At 41.6% G+C, this 17,351-nt stretch overlaps 1 non-coding gene across 1 annotated transcript; it reads left to right on the top strand.

Moving 5' to 3' along the window:
• The first annotated feature begins 3,751 nt into the window (after positions 1 to 3,751).
• Positions 3,752 to 3,912, top strand: LOC113992975. Its single transcript, XR_003542432.1, has one exon. It is a non-coding gene; the product is annotated as a U1 spliceosomal RNA (small nuclear RNA).
• The last annotated feature ends 13,439 nt before the right edge of the window (positions 3,913 to 17,351 follow it).

Below are 17,351 nucleotides of genomic sequence, written 5' to 3' on the forward strand. Positions count from 1 at the left end.
ATATATTTTGCAGGTTCTACTACAGCAAAGCAGCAAGCTGCTACATGTCTCTTGTAACTGTGGGTACAGAGGAATTTACAATGTAAGCGTTTTGTTTTATATTTTGTGAAATTTGTGCTCTTACGTCAAGCCTTTGCTGCAGATTAATTGTAGCACAGAAATGCTGCAAAACTAATAGAAATTCAATGGAGAGGGATGGGAGATATTCCTTCTTTGCTGTCAAAAGTCATTTACTTGTGGGAGAGTTTATGGAGCAAGAGCAATTTATCATGAGTTTTATTACATTGCATGTGAGGTTGGGTAATGAGTTAACAAAACTGTATTGTTTGCTAACAGGAGTCATAGCATTTTGTAAAGGAGAGGAACCTCTTATGAAGTAATACAAAAATATTCTGGCTGTCATATGTGTAAAGGAAATAATCTGCATTCATTTCTTAATAATAAAGGGGTTTGAGGTTGTGCAAGTACACCAATGCAAGATGGTCTTTAACCATTTAAGAGACAGATTACTCAATAGTGACTTCTTTCCTAGTTCTTCCTGTTTTGTTCGTAGTACTTTTACCATTTTTTTGCACTTACAGCCTACTCTTTGCTTCTAGAGAAAAAGAAAGTACTTTTATATGTAGATGGTTTACTGCTGGCAATATATAAAACTGTGCTTTCCTTACATTTTAATGCAACCTCTACCCTTATTTTGTGTTCAGTTAATATTTTGTGAAGCAAAATAGCATTCTCTTCTCCTCCATTGTTTCTGTTGATTCTGTGTCTTGGGATTTTGACAGGAAGAGAGGCTCCAATTTAAAGTCAGAGTTAGCAGCTAAGGGCTTCAAGAATACAGACTAAGCAATTACCACAGAAGTGGCCAGAACAACTAGTTTGAATGTGGGTCCAAGATTTTCCAAAATTTTCCTTTAAGCAGTCGTTCTGGTTACAGCTGACTCTAATAATCACAGTTAATACTCATTTTATTCACAATGTCCTGTTTGCAACATCTAGACAGGCATTTAGAATCCTGATTTCTGCCAAGGACTTCCAGGCAACACAGTAATAGGCAAATGCTAACACTGCTGTCAGTAACAGAAAGATTACCCCTATAATTTAAAAGACTGTAAGTGGAAAATAGATTGACCTCTATTGTCAGACTTTTCCTTAAAAATAAAACAAAAAGGTAAATTCAGATCCAAAATCTAGTTACTTGGTTTCTTGGCATAGTTTTGATGCAACAAATATTTCTAAATGTGTAAAATAAAGTATGCCCCAAATCTGTGCAAGCCTCACTTTTCTATTTTTTTTAACCTGGATATTTAATCTAGGGCAGAATGGCCAGCACTGTGATCCTTCTGATCCTATGCTGGTCAGGTAAGGCATGAGGCTCTGCACTGGGACACAAGAAAAGGTTTTTAGTTTACAGTCTGGAGAAGCAGTTGCAGTCTTTCAAAATGTGGAAATTTGAAACACTGCAGCCTATGAACTGCTCTACATTTTCTGACACAAGATAAAATGAATAAACCGCATCCTCTGTACATACCAGGTAAAACAGCACTTGCTGGTATGAGAATGCACCTTCTGTTTACTCCCCGTGTAAAAAATGTGACTTGTGAAATTTATGCCTCTGATAGCACATTATTTACTATTCTTTGGAAGTTACTTTGCTTTATAAATGTTTCAAGGTTTTGGTTTTTTTTTTTATTTCAGCTTGGAAGATGCTGTTGGACTTTGAATTACCTGTCTCTAGGGAAGGAAGCCAGTTAAAAAACAGTGGCTCTTGATTCATCTTTCACACAAATATTATGATGTTACTCCAGGGTCCTAGGATGAATAATATCAAATAAACCTCCAAGATTTTAAGATGCTTTTGTGTGAAGATAGATAAGATTTGAGGTGTGTGCCATACCTGATGATGTGCATGATGACGTGCCACGTAATAGAAGCTGGGTTTAAAGTTTCTTCTGTTGCTGGTAATCAGTGGCCCTGGAGGCTGGGCTGTTGCTTCAGAGTAGCCGAATGAGCCATTATTTCAACTCTGTCTCTTATAAAGAGAATGCTCAATATTTGTGACAAGTATTTTACTGAGATGTACTTGTGTAGATTATTAGATTTCTCTTTTCTTAAAGAAATCCCCTTCAGCTGTTTACAGCTATCTCAAATTTGTTAAAAAACTTTCTGATCTCTAGGTTCTTTCAACTATTGAATTATGTATTTAGTTAAAATTCTTAGTCTGATTGGTTCTATCATCATTTCACATATTGGCATATTCATGATAACTGAATGCAAATGGAAGCATGAAGACACCCAAACAAATTTAAATTTTTATTTGAGTGAATACTGTTTGAAGGTTTGGCCTGGTATTGTTCAAAATGCAGTGCTTCTGAATCAGAAATTATAAACTCGCAAGAGAGAGTGCTAGAAATAATCCCTGGATGTCTTGTTCGTATTAGATATAGGCTAAATCATTCTGACAGATTTCAAACCTACTGAAATATTATTCCTTAAAATGTTGATGTTGATTTCAGTGTTACTGGGAGCACATCTTACTTATACCTTTAAAGGTGACTATGAAAGAGGGGGAAGACAAGTATATATGGTGAAAAACAGGGTGAGAAAAGAAACAGAGAGCTGATTGTGTGAAAAAGAAAGAGACACCCTGGGAAAGTAGCAGAGAAAAGGGAAAGAAAAAGATCCCAGTTTTTGTAAGTATGTCTCTCTAGGACGGAGACGGTGCCAAACCTTGGACTTGGAGGCTGTTCTGTCCTTAATACATTGCACATGACTGTCTGAGCTAGAAAAACATTTTTTGTGGTTTTTAAAAAATTGAATTATACTTATATGAAATAAACTATGAGTTTAAATGATAGAGTAGAAAGAGACAAAATTCATTTTGCAAGCCCTCAGAGAATTTAAAAATCCCTTATGTTCACAAAACCTCAAAATTCATAAGGTTCCTGTATTCCCAGAGTAGGATGCACAAAGGAGTTACTTCCATCTACTTTAGTTTTCATCAGACTTTTTCTGTTCAGCTAACTGATTCTCCTCTCGAGACATCTTTGTATTAAGGGCGAGATCCAAAATATCCCACTGACACTTCCTGTGCAATCTAGATAGAAGTTTGCTAAGGAGAGAGATTATAAAACCAGGGTAAATTTCAAAGCTACAAGACCATAGGCAGTTGAGTATGACTATGAATGTTTATTTCAGCACATATGCCTTGCTCCAGGTAGGCTTATTTGCCTTTTAGGATCTGCATCTTCATCCATTGGAAGTATTCAATGTGTCTACACCACAGAGATGGTCCTTAATGTATTCCTTAAAAAAATTATCTCCTGTTGGCTGCCTGTAGGTAATTTCTCACTTAACAGGGGGTTTTAGCTTGTTCCTCAGGAATGCCATTCCCCACCCAATATGATGTCTAGGCTCTCATCTTAGTGTTTTTAAGAGACTAACAGGGTCCATTTTTCAGACATTGGACTGCCTACTGAGCAATGTGGAGTTGGCTCTATGTGTTAGCTCCAAATGGAAGCAAACGCTTGTGGCATTCAAACCTGCAAAGCCCATGTATCTTCTAGGTAAGTAATGCCTACCAAGTGGGTGCCAGAGCAGGTGTGTGTGTGTGGAGTTAGTGAAACAAGTTGATATGAATAGTCGGTATCAGTAGACTCTGATAATCAACAGAGATACCAGGGGCTGGGTGAATATAAGAAAGGCTATGCTAGGTCAAAACAAGGATTCACCCAGCCCAATAGGGATATCTGTGATACCTATCTGACAGGGAGGCATTCTGATCATGAAGGTGTTTTTTGAGAGTGAGCCTCATCACTAGCACTTCAGGTAGACTGATTTCTGCAACTTCCCCAGATCCAGGGAACTTGACAGTAAAATCTGTGATGTGGGAAACTGTTTTTGTTCTTTTTCCTGTATTAAAACATATTCCTACCTCCAAACTACCAGTAAATCTTAAGTGGATGCCCAAGGAAAAAAAATAGGAAAAGGTGATCTGGTTGCTGCTTAAGCCCATATCAACTTCTGTCATCTTTGATGTCGCTGCAAGGATTTCCACCCACTTAATGAGAACTACACCTTTTAGTTCAGTTTGAATTTTTACTTGGAGCTTCATTTGATAGTGCTCACTTTTGAATTGGTAGATGCAGTACAAAATTGGTGCCAGACTACCCTCTCCATGACACTTTTAATTTTACACACCTCTGCCACATCCCTCACTCATCTCTTTCCTTGACTGTACAGTCCTGAGTAATTTGATCATTTTCTTACATTGTTGCAGACTTCTAGTAATCTATCCTTGCTCTTTCACAATTTTTCTTTATTGTGAAGCGTGTTCTGAGCCACATTTCTTTATTCAGCTTTGGAGCTAACTCTAGATTTTAGGTTGAGCCTTCCTCTAGTCAGGAGTCTTCCTCCTTCACTATTAGTCTAAAAAATGTTGTGTAGTGACTCATTTTTCTAAGGACATATTTATATACAAGCGTGTGTGTGAGAATATGTGAATACTTGAGATCTGCTTCGCCTGCTCTTCTACCATGGATGACACAAAGCTGTTGACACATTATTCTATCTGCAGCAGGTTTGGGAACTCAGATGTCCTGGCCAGTATATGACCCTGTGACTGGAGAGTCACACAGGCTCTTTCTTACACTCAAATTACAGGATCATCACTTATGCCATATGCAGTACAACTGCTTCAGGGACACCCTTCCTGCAGGGACACCATCCTGCAGCATGGTCTTGCCTGCTACTTCAGGTCATCTCTGAGAGATGGCAGAGGTGAATTTGCACTTGCTTGGGATCTGGGAGCAGGTTTTTCTTATCTTCTGTGTTTGCTAAGCTGTTGTGTAACTGGACTCCTCCTCCAAGTGAAACAGCAGCTGATACTTCCTCCAGGACTTGCTCCTATAGGTGTAGGGAGTGTGTTCATGTGCCACACAGCACTAGGAAATACGAACAGTGGCACTGCGATATCAGAGGTCATGGATCACAGAGCAGTTGCTGGTGACTTTCGATCACGTGCAGGTGATAGTGTACTGAAGAACTCCGCTGACAAAGACATAGGTGCATGCAGGATTAGGCAACAAGAAAGACAGAATCGTAGGATTTTATTTGGGACTGAATAAGTACAAAAGGTTAACTGGATGTACATCAGGTGCTCTGTATTGCACAGAAAGCTGTTGAACAGCTATTGCATTGTCATTGTTGTTGATGTCATACAGCACTGTCAACCTGTATAAGAGGTCAATGATATCCTAGGTGCCTGATGTGGACTTACTAGGAGACAGCTATTGCACTAAGGAAATATCTCTATGGGTTCATAAAGGTGATATTACTGTTATCCCTGCATAACACATGGACTTGGGGCCCAGAAGTGACACCTGTTATCTAGAGTCCCAGTATCATAACTGGCCACCAAAGCCAGTTTGTGAAAAACTCTTTCTTCCTTCCTTCCTTCCTTCCTTCCTTCCTTCCTTCTTTTTCTTTTTCTTCTTTTTCTTTTTCTTTCTTTCTTTTCTCTTTTCTTTTCTTCTTTTTCTTTTTCTTTCTTTCTTTTCTCTTTTCTTTTCTTTTCTTTTCTTTTCTTTTCTTTTCTTTTCTTTTCTTTTCTTTTCTTTTCTTTTCTTTTCTTTTCTTTTCTTTTCTTTTCTTTTCTTTTCTTTTCTTTTCTTTCTTTTCTTTTCTTTTCTTTTCTTTTCTTTTCTTTTCTTTTCTTTTCTTTTCTTTTCTTTTCTTTTCTTTTCTTTTCTTTTCTTTTCTTTTCTTTTCTTTTCTTTTTTCTTTTCTTTTCTTTTCTTTTCTTTTTTTTTTCTTTTTCTTTTTCTTTTTCTTTTTCTTTTTCTTTTCTTTTTCTTTTCTTTTTTTTCTTTTTCTTTTTCTTTCTTTCTTTTTTTTTCTTTTCTTTTCTTTCTTTTTCTCTTTCTCTTTCTCTTTCTTTTCTTTATTTTTCTTTTCTTTTCTATTTTTATTTTTTTATTTGTCTTTTCTCTCTTTTTTTTTTTCCTAGTGGCAGTAAAATATTCCTTTGACTGATAGCAGAACTCAGAATCCATGAAGTTTCAGGCCATAAATTCCCTGTGGCAGCCAAAACCACTGAGCAAGGGAGCACATCTTCGAAGGATTTAGGGGAGAGCAGTTCTGGGAACTCAGATGTGGGATGTCTGGAAGGTGCTGGGAATGTGATGCAACTCAGTTTAGGGCTTTCAAGATGTCATGAATTATGCTTAAGAGGAGGCAAGCTGGAGAATCATTGATTGTGATAGGCAGGTGGATAAAAGCAGTCTGAGATGCAATCCTAAAGCTAAGAAATCCTGTCCTAAGATCAGTTCAGAAAGTCTTTCATATCATTAAAGTCCATCAGGTGGTTACTTTCCTCCAAGAACCGAGAACATTTCCATGGCAGTTCCACATGGTTCTGCAGGCCGCCAGACCATTCCTTGCCAATTTTCTCTGAAATTATATAGTGTCAGGCAGTGTGAACAGAGAGCAGAGAAGCCCCCATCTCTATACTGAGTGAACGGGTAGGTCATGTCTGAAAGGAACAGGATGCAACACCTGTCTTTTAAGAGCAGTTGACATAGAAGCAAAATGGATCAAAGCAGGACTGTTGAAGACCATAAGTACCTCTATCTGTCGCTGCTGACACACAGCTGCTGGAAGGAAGACAAGCTCATATGGCTTTAGGACAAAACCTCACTCACACATACCTTCTGCATGGAGTGGGAGGCCACTCAGGTGGTGGGTGTGGGTCCTTTTGGGGCTGGCCTTTGTGGGAGCAACCAGCACCAGCCTGGCCACCAGAGCCATGCCATGGGCAAACCTTGCCTCTAGCCATCCCCATATCTAGACACGGAGCTGGCACTGTGCTAAGTTCTCACACCCCTGTATGGCCCAGTGCAAAGAGACAAGTTTGGGAATAGTTGGGATATTTGGAATATTTGTACACTATGGTATCCCAAGGATTTTCTTTCTAACATTTGAAATGGCATTTTCTTTTGAAAGATTTGATAAATTATTTGAGAAACATTTGGAAACATTTTTAAAAGGTCAGAATGAAAATAAACATTTGGAAAATAGAGAATCCACTCAGTCTGAAATGTTCATTTCCTTTGGATATGCCACACATAATTTTTTATTTTCTTACAAGACTTCAACATTTCTTCTTTTCTGGTCAGAAAAGAATGTCAGATCCTGAGAATCTCTGTGGGGCTGGAGGAACCTTTCCCATTTGGCCCTTCTGTGCACACATCATTCATATGAGGAACAGGCTCTTGGACCATAAAACAGTTGAACAATTTGCTTCCAAAAGGAAACCACCACCACAGTAGAAAAAGATGCTGTGAACAAAAGTTATTTTTTAATGTGATAAAGAAAATCAGTGTTGAGAACACCTTCCATTGTATCCCATTTCCTACAGCTTGGCTATTTGAAAACAAAGATTCTACTCTCTCTCTTCCACAGGCTTGACCTAAAGCTTATCTTTCTCATAGTTATGTGTCACTTGAATTCTACCAATTTTACACTCCCTGCAGTTTCTCTGACTTTGCTTGTCAGGACCATGGGGCAGGGATACATTTGTTAGCCACTTTCCAAAGCACAGTGGGCTACTGCTTCCTGATGCAGGCACTATACTAGTACAGACAATAAACAAAGAGGAACATGCCAAGCCACACAAGAGTTAAAATTTTGAAGTTTTCTTTCTGTTTTTCTCATTGCAATTTTAATGTAGTCATTTAGAATTCAATATATTTCACCCTTACTGCTCACTAAATACTCTCAGATCCGCAGAGATGTAGAGCTGCTGAACACGTTCAAAGCAAGGAGAAATTGATGGCCAAACAGATGCACAACATTATTACTAATTTCTTGTTTTTCATCATTCCTCTCCAGTCAAGAAAAAAGATCAAATAATTGAACTCTGAAACTGGTGACAAACCTTATGGCATTTGGATTCTGAAATAAAAGAGAAAGCCTGTGTCTGCAATCATCTAGCAATTTGTCCTTCAGCCTTAATGTTTGTTGTCCTTGGCATTATTTTTAAGACATCTCAATTTCAAAAGTTATCCTCTGACAAGTGGGGATTTCTAAGGTATTGGCGGTGTCCTCTCTCTGACCCTGTGAAGGCAACAGTTTGAGATGGTTGGGATGTCTCTGGGTTTCACTTACCAGGCCATCAATAAGTACTGACATACTTACCCTACATTTATTCTCACTGTGCATCTGATATACTAAAAGTGATAAAGCCACGACAAATGCTTTGCTCCTACTATAGTGCAGGTTTCAAAATTCCCAGCGATGTTCCCTGTATGTTAGTGGTGTTGCCAGGAAGAACTTTGGCTTCTCAGATGCCACGTGGTTCACCTTCATTTGCTTGCCTAAATATAGGTGTCTAAGGATAGGCATCCTTTGGAGTTGGCAGGTACAACATCAGACCTATGGGTGACACATGATAACTTTCCACAGTCATGTCTAGGGACCACACAAGATATGCTACTGCATTCTCAGGGAACTGAATCCACCTCTAGAAAGCATCCAGGCACCTACACTCAGGTGTTTGCCTAAAGCTACATCCTTCCCCCACTTCAGGATGAGCTGAGTCTTTCCATAAAACCTTCAAAGAAATTTCTCTTCTTTGACTGTACAGCTGGGCAGGTGTCAGCATCTGTGCTGCAGATGCTGAAGACACCCTGCCTAGCAGAATGTCGTGACCACCATCAGTACATCAGGTGAACATTGAGAGATTCTTCATGTTTGTGTGAAAAAATCCTTTGGAAGCACTGACTTCTTTCCAATGAAAAGTTTTAGCCATTTAAGGTGGGGAGAACAGAGGGAAATTGTTTTATTTGTTCTAAAGTAAATACCAGGTTGACAGATTTCTTCAACGCTGACTACAGATTTCTTTAACACTGACTAGCATGCATTTCTTTCCCATTTCAGTTTTGAAGTCTACTAAAAATTTTGTGACTGCACGTTCATTCCTCACAGTGATGCTAAAGGCAAGCAGTGCTCCACGATGAAACCTTGTCCAGCCAAAAATGATGGAAAGTCTACTATGAACTTCAGTAAGGGCAAGATTTTACCCCTAATTTTTGTGGTCAAAGGATATCCATGGGCTTTATTTCTCCAACATATGATCCTTAGCTGGAGTAGATCAGGTACGACAGGGAGAATTCAGACAAATCACTCTGAGATCTTAAAATGGGGCAGAAATACCCTCAAATGTCATGCACTTGCACAGGGATGCTACAAGGGGATTTGAAAATAGTAGAGAGATGAAAAGCTGCAGGATGCTGTCAGGAGTAGAAATGGTTCTGGAGGAGGTCAGAGGAGGGCAAGATAAGACATTTCTCTGAATGCATGAAAGTGCAGCTTGAAACTTGGTAAAAGTTCAGGGCTGTGCTGCCTTTATCCAAACCAGATTTCCTAGCTTCACTCTCTGTGGGCAGGATTATTTTTCAGCTGTTATTTCTTAGCTTTCCTGTTGCTGTATGCAATTGTTTCAAGGAATGTTCAGCTATCTTCATAACTCTGTGATTAATAACCAAGGTGGATTTTAGAGGAGGCCATGACATTGTCTGCACCAACAAGCAGTGTAGCACAGTTGGAACAGGACTGTGGAATGGGTCAGTGCTAAGGACCCACCTCACACTCCTCAGCACTGTGGGGTTTTCAGCCCAGCTCCAGCCTAGTTCAGGTGCCCATGAGGAGGCAGTACAGGCTACAAGCACTCCTAGGGACCACTCTCACCCTGGTTTCATCTGTCAGCTCAGTTTGAGCTCCCTGAGACCAGTTTGCAGCATAAATCTTTGCAGGTCATGCATGGGGAAGGCAGATACATCAAAAACATGCTCCTTGCACACTCATGCAACTGAATGCTGGTGTCAGCACAGCCCCAGTGTAGAGGCAGTAGAATAATTCCCCTCTTTGCCCTCATTACAGCAGATGGAATCATGGTGCTCCTTGCTATAGCAATTCTGTTCAGGAAGAGACAGTGTAGCAGCAGAAGGGAGATGAGTCTGCAAAGCTGGACGTGACTGCTTAGACATTAGGATGTTAGACATTAAGACATTAACTATAGGCAGCTCCAACTATTTTTCCTACAAGCCACAGAACACCATGCTGATCCAACCCATCCAGAGCACCTGGGAGTACAGAAATGAGTGTGTAGGAAGTGGTTAACAATTAGTGAAACACTAACTAGCACATGGTTAAGAAAGGGAGAGGGGAAAGGCTCCTTTCCAGACACTCTCCTCAATCAGTGTTAACACGCTGGGCTAAAATGCAACAGCTCAGCTTGCACTCAGGTGCTGACAGCTACCTGTTGGGATGTGAGTAACCCCTGCTGGGCTGCCTGCAGTTCATCCAGTCTGTAAAAACATAAATCACTTAATCTCTGCTCTGAGCTTGAAGGGAGTCAGTAGTTCAGACTCATTTTAATTGCAACTTATATGACTATTCCTGGTTGGAGGAGAAGGCATCAAAAAGGGAAAGAACTAAAACCCTGTCCTCTCTGTGATCACTGACCCATCTCTAGCCCTTTAGGGATGACAGATGCAGTCAGTTAAGTGGAACACAGAGCTGTTCTGCAAGAGCACAGTGCTGCCCAGATGCAGCACTGTCAGCTCTCACGGACAAATTTGCCATCTTTGAGGGTAATTCTTGCAGTGTTTGGTGTTCTGCTTGCTCTCTAACTTCTGAAATCAAGGTAGCAGAACTGTAACAGAGGTATTCTATTTCTTGAGCCAAGCTTTTGCAATCTCACAGAAAACCTAATGAGAGCAAAATGCTCCAACTCAAGAATGGAAATAAAGAGAACTCTAAATTTGCGATTTAAAAAATGCTTAATCGGTACGACTATCGTTGGGATGAGTACTGTTGCACTCGGTGATTTTGTGGAAGTTGCAATATTTAAACAGCACACTCTAAGGCTAAGGCCTAGCTAAGCTCTTCTCTCTTTTCAATCTCTCTTCTAAATTATCATCTCCAATGTGCTTGTTGTCTCCTTGTCCAGGAATGGAGTCTCATTCCCTGACAAGAGTTCAAAATACTCATCTTGAATGACACAAAACCTTTCCCTGGCTCTGTAAGGACATAGTTCCTGCGTTTAAGTGGGAAATTTCTTGAATATAAGTATTTCATTATTTGATCCTGCAAAGGCCCATGAGTCAATAAATCATTGAATATGCTGAGTTGGAAGGAACCCATCAAGATCATCCAGTCCAACTCCTGGCCCTGCGTAGGACACCCCAAGAATCACACCATGGGCCTGAGAGCCTTGTCCAAATGCTTCTTGAGCTCAGACAGGTTTGGTGCTGTGACCACTTCCCTAGGGAGACTGTTTCAGTGCCCAACCACTCCATGAGTGAAAAACCTTTTTTTGATATCTAACCTAAACCTCCCCTGATTCAGCTTCAAGCTGAAGTTTTCTCAAGTCCTGTCACTGGTCACCAGAGAGGGAAGAGATCAGTACTTGTCCATCTCCTTCCCCTCATGAGGATGTTGAAGATCACAATGAAGTCTCCCCCCAGCCTCCTATTCTCCAGATTGAGCAAACCAAGTGATCTCAGCCACTCCTTAAAAGGCTTCCTGTCCAGACCCTTCACCATCCTTGTAGTCCTCCTTTGGATGCTCTCTAGGAGCTTAATATCTTTCTTATACTGTGGCAGCCAAAATGGCACACAATATTCCAGGTGAGGCTGCTCCAGTGCAGAGCAGAGTGGGAACAATCCCCTCCCTCAACTCACTGGCGATGCTTTGCCTGATGCCCCTCAGGACACGGTTGGCCCTCCTGGCTGCCAGGGCACTGCTGACTCATATTCAACTTGCCATCGACCAGGACCCCCAGGTCCCTTTCCACAGTGCTGCTCTCCAGCCTCCTGTTCCCTAGTCTATACATACAACAAGGGTTGCCCCATCCCAGGTGCAAAATCTGCCATTTACCCTTGTTAAACTTCATATAGTTGGTGATTGTCCATCTCTCTAATTTGTGAAGGCCTCTCTGCAGGGCCTCTCTGCCCTCGAGGGGGAGTCAACAGCTCCTACCAGTTTAGAGTCGTCAGCAAACTTACTTAGTATCCCTTCAAGCCTTGCATCCAAGTAGTTAATGAAGATGTTGAAGAGAACTGGGCAGAGGATGGAGCCCTTCAGAACCCCACTAATGACTGGATGCCAGCCTGATGTGACCCCATTTACTATAATTCTTTGGACCTGATCTGTGAGGCAGTTCTCACCCACGGTGTAACATGGGTTACACATTTTGTCCAGAAGACTACTCTGAGAGACAGTATCAAAAGCTTCGCTGAAGTCCTAAAAGAGTGTATCTGCTGGCTTTGCTTAATGAATTAGGTGGGTTACCCTGTAGTAGAAAGAAATCAAGTTCGACAAGCAGGACTTTCCTCTCATGAAGTCATGCTGGCTGTGACCAATGACTGCGTTGCCCTGCAGGTGTTGTTCAATACCTCCCAGAATAATCTTTTCCATGATTTTACCGGTCACTGAAGTGAGACTGACTGGCCTGTAGTTTCTGGGGTCCTCCTTCCTGCCCTCCTTGAAAATCGGGACAACATTCATCAGCTTCCAGTCAGTCGGGGCCTCTCTTGATTCCCAAGATAGCTAAAAAATCACCTGTGAAAGCTGTTCATGTGCATAAGTGTTTCCAAAGTGGGTTCCCAAAAAGGATCTTTTTAGTGATGATCAGCAAAATCCTAATGGTTAGGGGTCCAGTGCAGAGATTTGGATGCTTGTTATACTTATGTAAACCTTCTGGATCGACGAGGTTGGCTAAAAATATAAGTAGTAAGAAAGTGGAAAGAATTGTAACACTTCTACTATTAGTCAGACCCCCAAAGAGCAAAGAGCATCATGGGGAAGAAAAAAACACTGGAAATGAAATTAACCAAACTTTGCTGAAATGGCAATAAAAGCTTGTTGCAGATGGAAAGAATATGATACATTACCAGAAATGGCCAACCTTTCCAGGTCCATTCCAGTCTGCGGCTTTGTAACTTGAATCTTCTTGTTTTCTGAAATGCAGCCTGGTACTGCTCCAGGCCCCTGATCAAAGTAATGCCAGCGTCAGTGTCCTGCTGGCTGGCGGTATCGGTCCTCCCAGGCCTCCAGGATGCTCTAGGCAGCTGACCTTGGGCCCATGCATGTGTTTCACCGTGACCATAAGTGCAAAGTATGTGAAGAAAAAATGACAGATCTAAACAGGCAGCTCAGCTTGATGAAGGAATACCCATATTTTCCTTTGGCTCTCACTAACTTCATAAAGCCAGCATTTCACTGCATCTCTGACTTTCTTTATCAGTTTTGAGTCTTGCAGTGACTGGAGCTGGATACAGCTCCATTATAAGCAGGGGCTCTGTACAGTCATGCAGCTTGGCACATGACCCACTTGCGAGGGAGCATGGGAGCCCCACAAGGCAGAGCTTTTGAGGAACCTTCAGGGGTGGTGCAGGTCCATTAACTCCCAGAAAACTCATGGCTAATGTTTTGTGCATTAGTCTTGTGGGTGTAGGAAAATGCTGGCCAGGGAGGAGGTGCCTGACCAGCAAGGTCTTGGTGTATGGCTGGGACCTGGATTTAGCTGTGTGGATCAGATAAACAGCAGTTTCCTCTACTTTCATCCCTTGAAGTTTTAGTAGTTGTCAGTTTAAAAATTAATTGGATTTTGTGGTTCAATGTATTTTACCTATTTTTGTTTTATTTTGTTTCTGCATTCCCCTATTGCCCTCCTCCTCAGGTCAGGCTGAGGCTGAAAGCTATTTACTCTGGTCCAAATTCTACTCTCAGGTCCACCAGGATAAAATCAATGACTAGTTTAAGCATGAGCAAAATCAGGACTGTTCTCTTGCCCTTTCTGTGCAAATGCAGCAGAGAAGGGCCAGCAGATTCCTGGGATGCATGAGCAGGAGCACAACCAGCAGATCATGGGAAATGATTGCTCCTTCTACTCAGCACTCAATAGACCATATGCACAATAATGTGTCAATTTTTTGTCCCAGTACTATGAACACACCAATAAACTGGAGAAATTTCAGCGGAGGGCCACCAGTATAGTCAGGGCTAAAGCACTTGCCTTGTGAGGAGAGGCTGAGGGCACTGGGTCTGCTCAGCCTGCAGAAGAGAGTTTCAGTGAGACCTGAGAGCAGCCCATTGTCCCTGTGGGGAGGCACCCTCCATCAGGGATGAAGCCAAGCTCTTCACAGTGGTGTGGACTGGGAGGATAAGAGGCAATAGACATAAGCTGAAAAAAAAGAGGTTCAGTTTGGATAAAGGAGAAGCTCTTTTATCCTGAGGAGAGTCTGGGAGACAAACAGGATGCCCAGAGATGCTGTCCAAAGCAGGCTGAGCAGGGAGTGCATTCCACCAGTGGACCAGCAAGCCAACATATGCTGAAAGACGGGCATATTGCTAAAGGCTTGGACACAGGTGGGGTCCTTCACTCCACTCTGTACACTGAAGCAATGCCTATCTCAGGTCCAGCAGCCTTTATTAGCACTGCTTTTGTTATTACTATTGTTTGAGGGGTTGTTCTGAATTAGGCTTGACAGCTAATTAATTATCATAAAAACCCAGCTGCTTCCACTGTTCCTCTAATGATCTGCGTAAATAAGCAAGCACTATCCAGCTCTGTGTCTATACCAGTATCATGTCTGTGCAACTTCACTTAAGCTTCAACGGAAGGGGAAAATAAGGACCCATGAGCCATTTGCATTTGATCATGTGTCCGCAGTTGACATATGGCACATACATACAACACATAGATGAGTGGTTTTGCTTCTCCTTTTGCAGAGATTTTTCATCTGACACTTTCATGATACTTAACTGCTCTCTCCCATGGGAGCAAAGTTTCCTCACACAGACCTGAGCGAAGAGTAGCACAAGCTCTGGGCCAGCAAATATTTACAGCATAAGTAGAAGGTTGGTGTTGCCTTTGTTAAATAATAGTTTATTTCCCTATTAACTTAATGTAATTACATAGCAGAAAATACTTTATAGACTTAGCTCTCAAAATTAGCCTGGTCCATAGGATGCTGGGAAGCAGGGATAGGATTGATCACTAGGGGAGCAACTACAGCAGAGTCTTCTGGTTTAATTTGTGAAGCAGGATGTGGGTGATCAGGTTGGCCAGGGAACAGCTATTACCTGTGACATCATTCTTATGATCCCCAGCCATCTGACTCCCCTCCATGCCCATGCTATTACATTACTGGACATCATTAAGGGACCTGGCCTGCCAGAGTGCTTGGGCTTATTTGACTCTCAGCAAGGAACATGTTCCTCACCCCTACTCTGAAGAAAACATCAAAAGTGTTCATATAGCTCAGCATTTCCTCATCAGAAGCTGCTGAATTCAGACCATGTCTTTGGTGTAGTGAGACTTTAAACAGAGATGGGTATGTTGGGGCTCTCTTGGTGGTTGCTGCACTCCAAAAAGTTCTAACGGGTTTGTTATAGCACCTCACAGTGCCAAACAGGGTATTGAACGTGGATCTGCCTTTCAATGGCATTCTAGTTTCAGCATTGTATTTATAAAGTGGAAAATGAACTACAGTTGTAGAAACTGCTTACTACAGTGAACCTATCTGTTACTTCCAGGAGGCAAGGAAGTCCTGGACCTGGAATAGGATGTCTCAATCACAAAGGAAAGTGATCTGGCTCAAAATGCACAGGGTTAGAGATGTCCCATACCACTCTGTTGTACTGGCAGCACAGAGCAGACACAAACTCACCCTGGCCAGGCATGGTCTGGATGTAACATGTAGGTACCCACCTCAGAATGTTCTGGCTCTGCTAGGGCTTTGCACTTTCCACTCTCGGCCCATTTTCCTACTTCATATATTTGAGAGGACTGTTTAAAACATGGGTAAGGGATCAGTGTTCTGGCAGTGGCATTAGCAGGAGCTGTATATTTTGGAATGCCTTTTCAGCACAGGCTAAACAGTGAAACCACTGAAACCTCAAACCAAGCTTATGACTCTTCTTTTCTTGAGGGATTTTTGTTCCTGTCCCCAGTATCCTGGAAATGGCAAGGCTTAGGAATGTAACATTTTTTTTTCAGTTTCAGATATTAAGAACCTTTGCAGTGTTCCTTACAAAAAATATTCTGACACTTCACTGCTTTGAAGGCTTTATTGGTGGAGGAGAAAGAGTAAATATTGGCATACGAATAATGTGTGGATTACAAAAAGAATAAATATAAATTGGGTTAAGTATTTTTTCTTATCTCCAGCTCACTGCACTTTCCAGTTCAACCGAAATTTTAGCCGGCTCAGATGTTTCCTCAGAGACCCATAAAAGCTCTACAGCCTAAAGAAAGCCCCACAAAATAACTAAAACCTCCCAGTGTGAAGTTCTGCCTCCCTCCCACTCAGCAATTAACTCTTCTTCCTCCCACTTACATAGAAGTCGGCTTCCCACACAATGGATGCCAAGTTTTCTGCTATATTTTTTTCACATCAACCTCAAGAGAAGGTCAAGAGATTTGTAACCATCCTGTCCTTGGACTGTCCTGGGTTCTTCTCATCTCCAGATCTCTCCTGGGACAGCTGCAGTCTGCTATGGGCCTCTATCAATTTTATTGGCCATCAAAGGACTCTCAAATCTCCTTGATTTCAACCATTTCTCCTATGGAAACGTCCTACCCATACTTTATGTCTTCATCTCTCTTACCTCTATGCTACTAACTTACTTAGAAAGAAACACTTTGGATACTGAAAGCCAAGTTCTGGTGAAGGTCTTGGCACTTGGCGACTCTTTTACTTTGTGCCAGGCACATAGAGAGGTTACAGTAACACAGAGCCCATCGCTCTCAGGTGACTCCCACATCCCCCTGTGACACAACCCCAGCATTGTCCTAGCTCACATCCCTCCTTCTTTGTTGATGGCAGACCTGCAAAAGGTCTCTTTTAACACCCACATTCAGCTTTTTAATTTGTTTTTTGCCCCTTTTATTTTCTGGAGGATGAGAAATCACTTCTCTACCCTCATTTCCTTTTCCTGCAGCTCTAGATTATAGTTACGTACTGTCTGAGTATGTTTGCTCAGAAACTCTGGAATCACGGTGCAGTTTGTTTTAAAGACCATTTGTAAGAGGGAAATATCAAATGTTGGTAAGTGTACCAATATTTATTATATGGAGTTCCCCCTGTAGCTAGTTCATATGAAGTATTCATTGTACAACATTGCAAAAAGCATGTGACTGACTGACTGTTTACAGAAACAGTAAAGTCTGTTCTGTAGCAGGCTCCCAGCCCCTCAACAGCTGGCTAGCTTCTGCTAGTTTCATAGGGACAAACTGGATAAGCAAATACATGTGTCTGAATGAGGCCTATTTAAGCTCCATAGAA

The sequence above is a fragment of the Pipra filicauda genome, unplaced genomic scaffold (assembly GCF_003945595.2).
Source record: "Pipra filicauda isolate LSUMZ 115617 unplaced genomic scaffold, ASM394559v2 scaffold277_size1012519_pilon, whole genome shotgun sequence".
In the NCBI taxonomy this organism is placed as follows: domain Eukaryota; kingdom Metazoa; phylum Chordata; class Aves; order Passeriformes; family Pipridae; genus Pipra; species Pipra filicauda.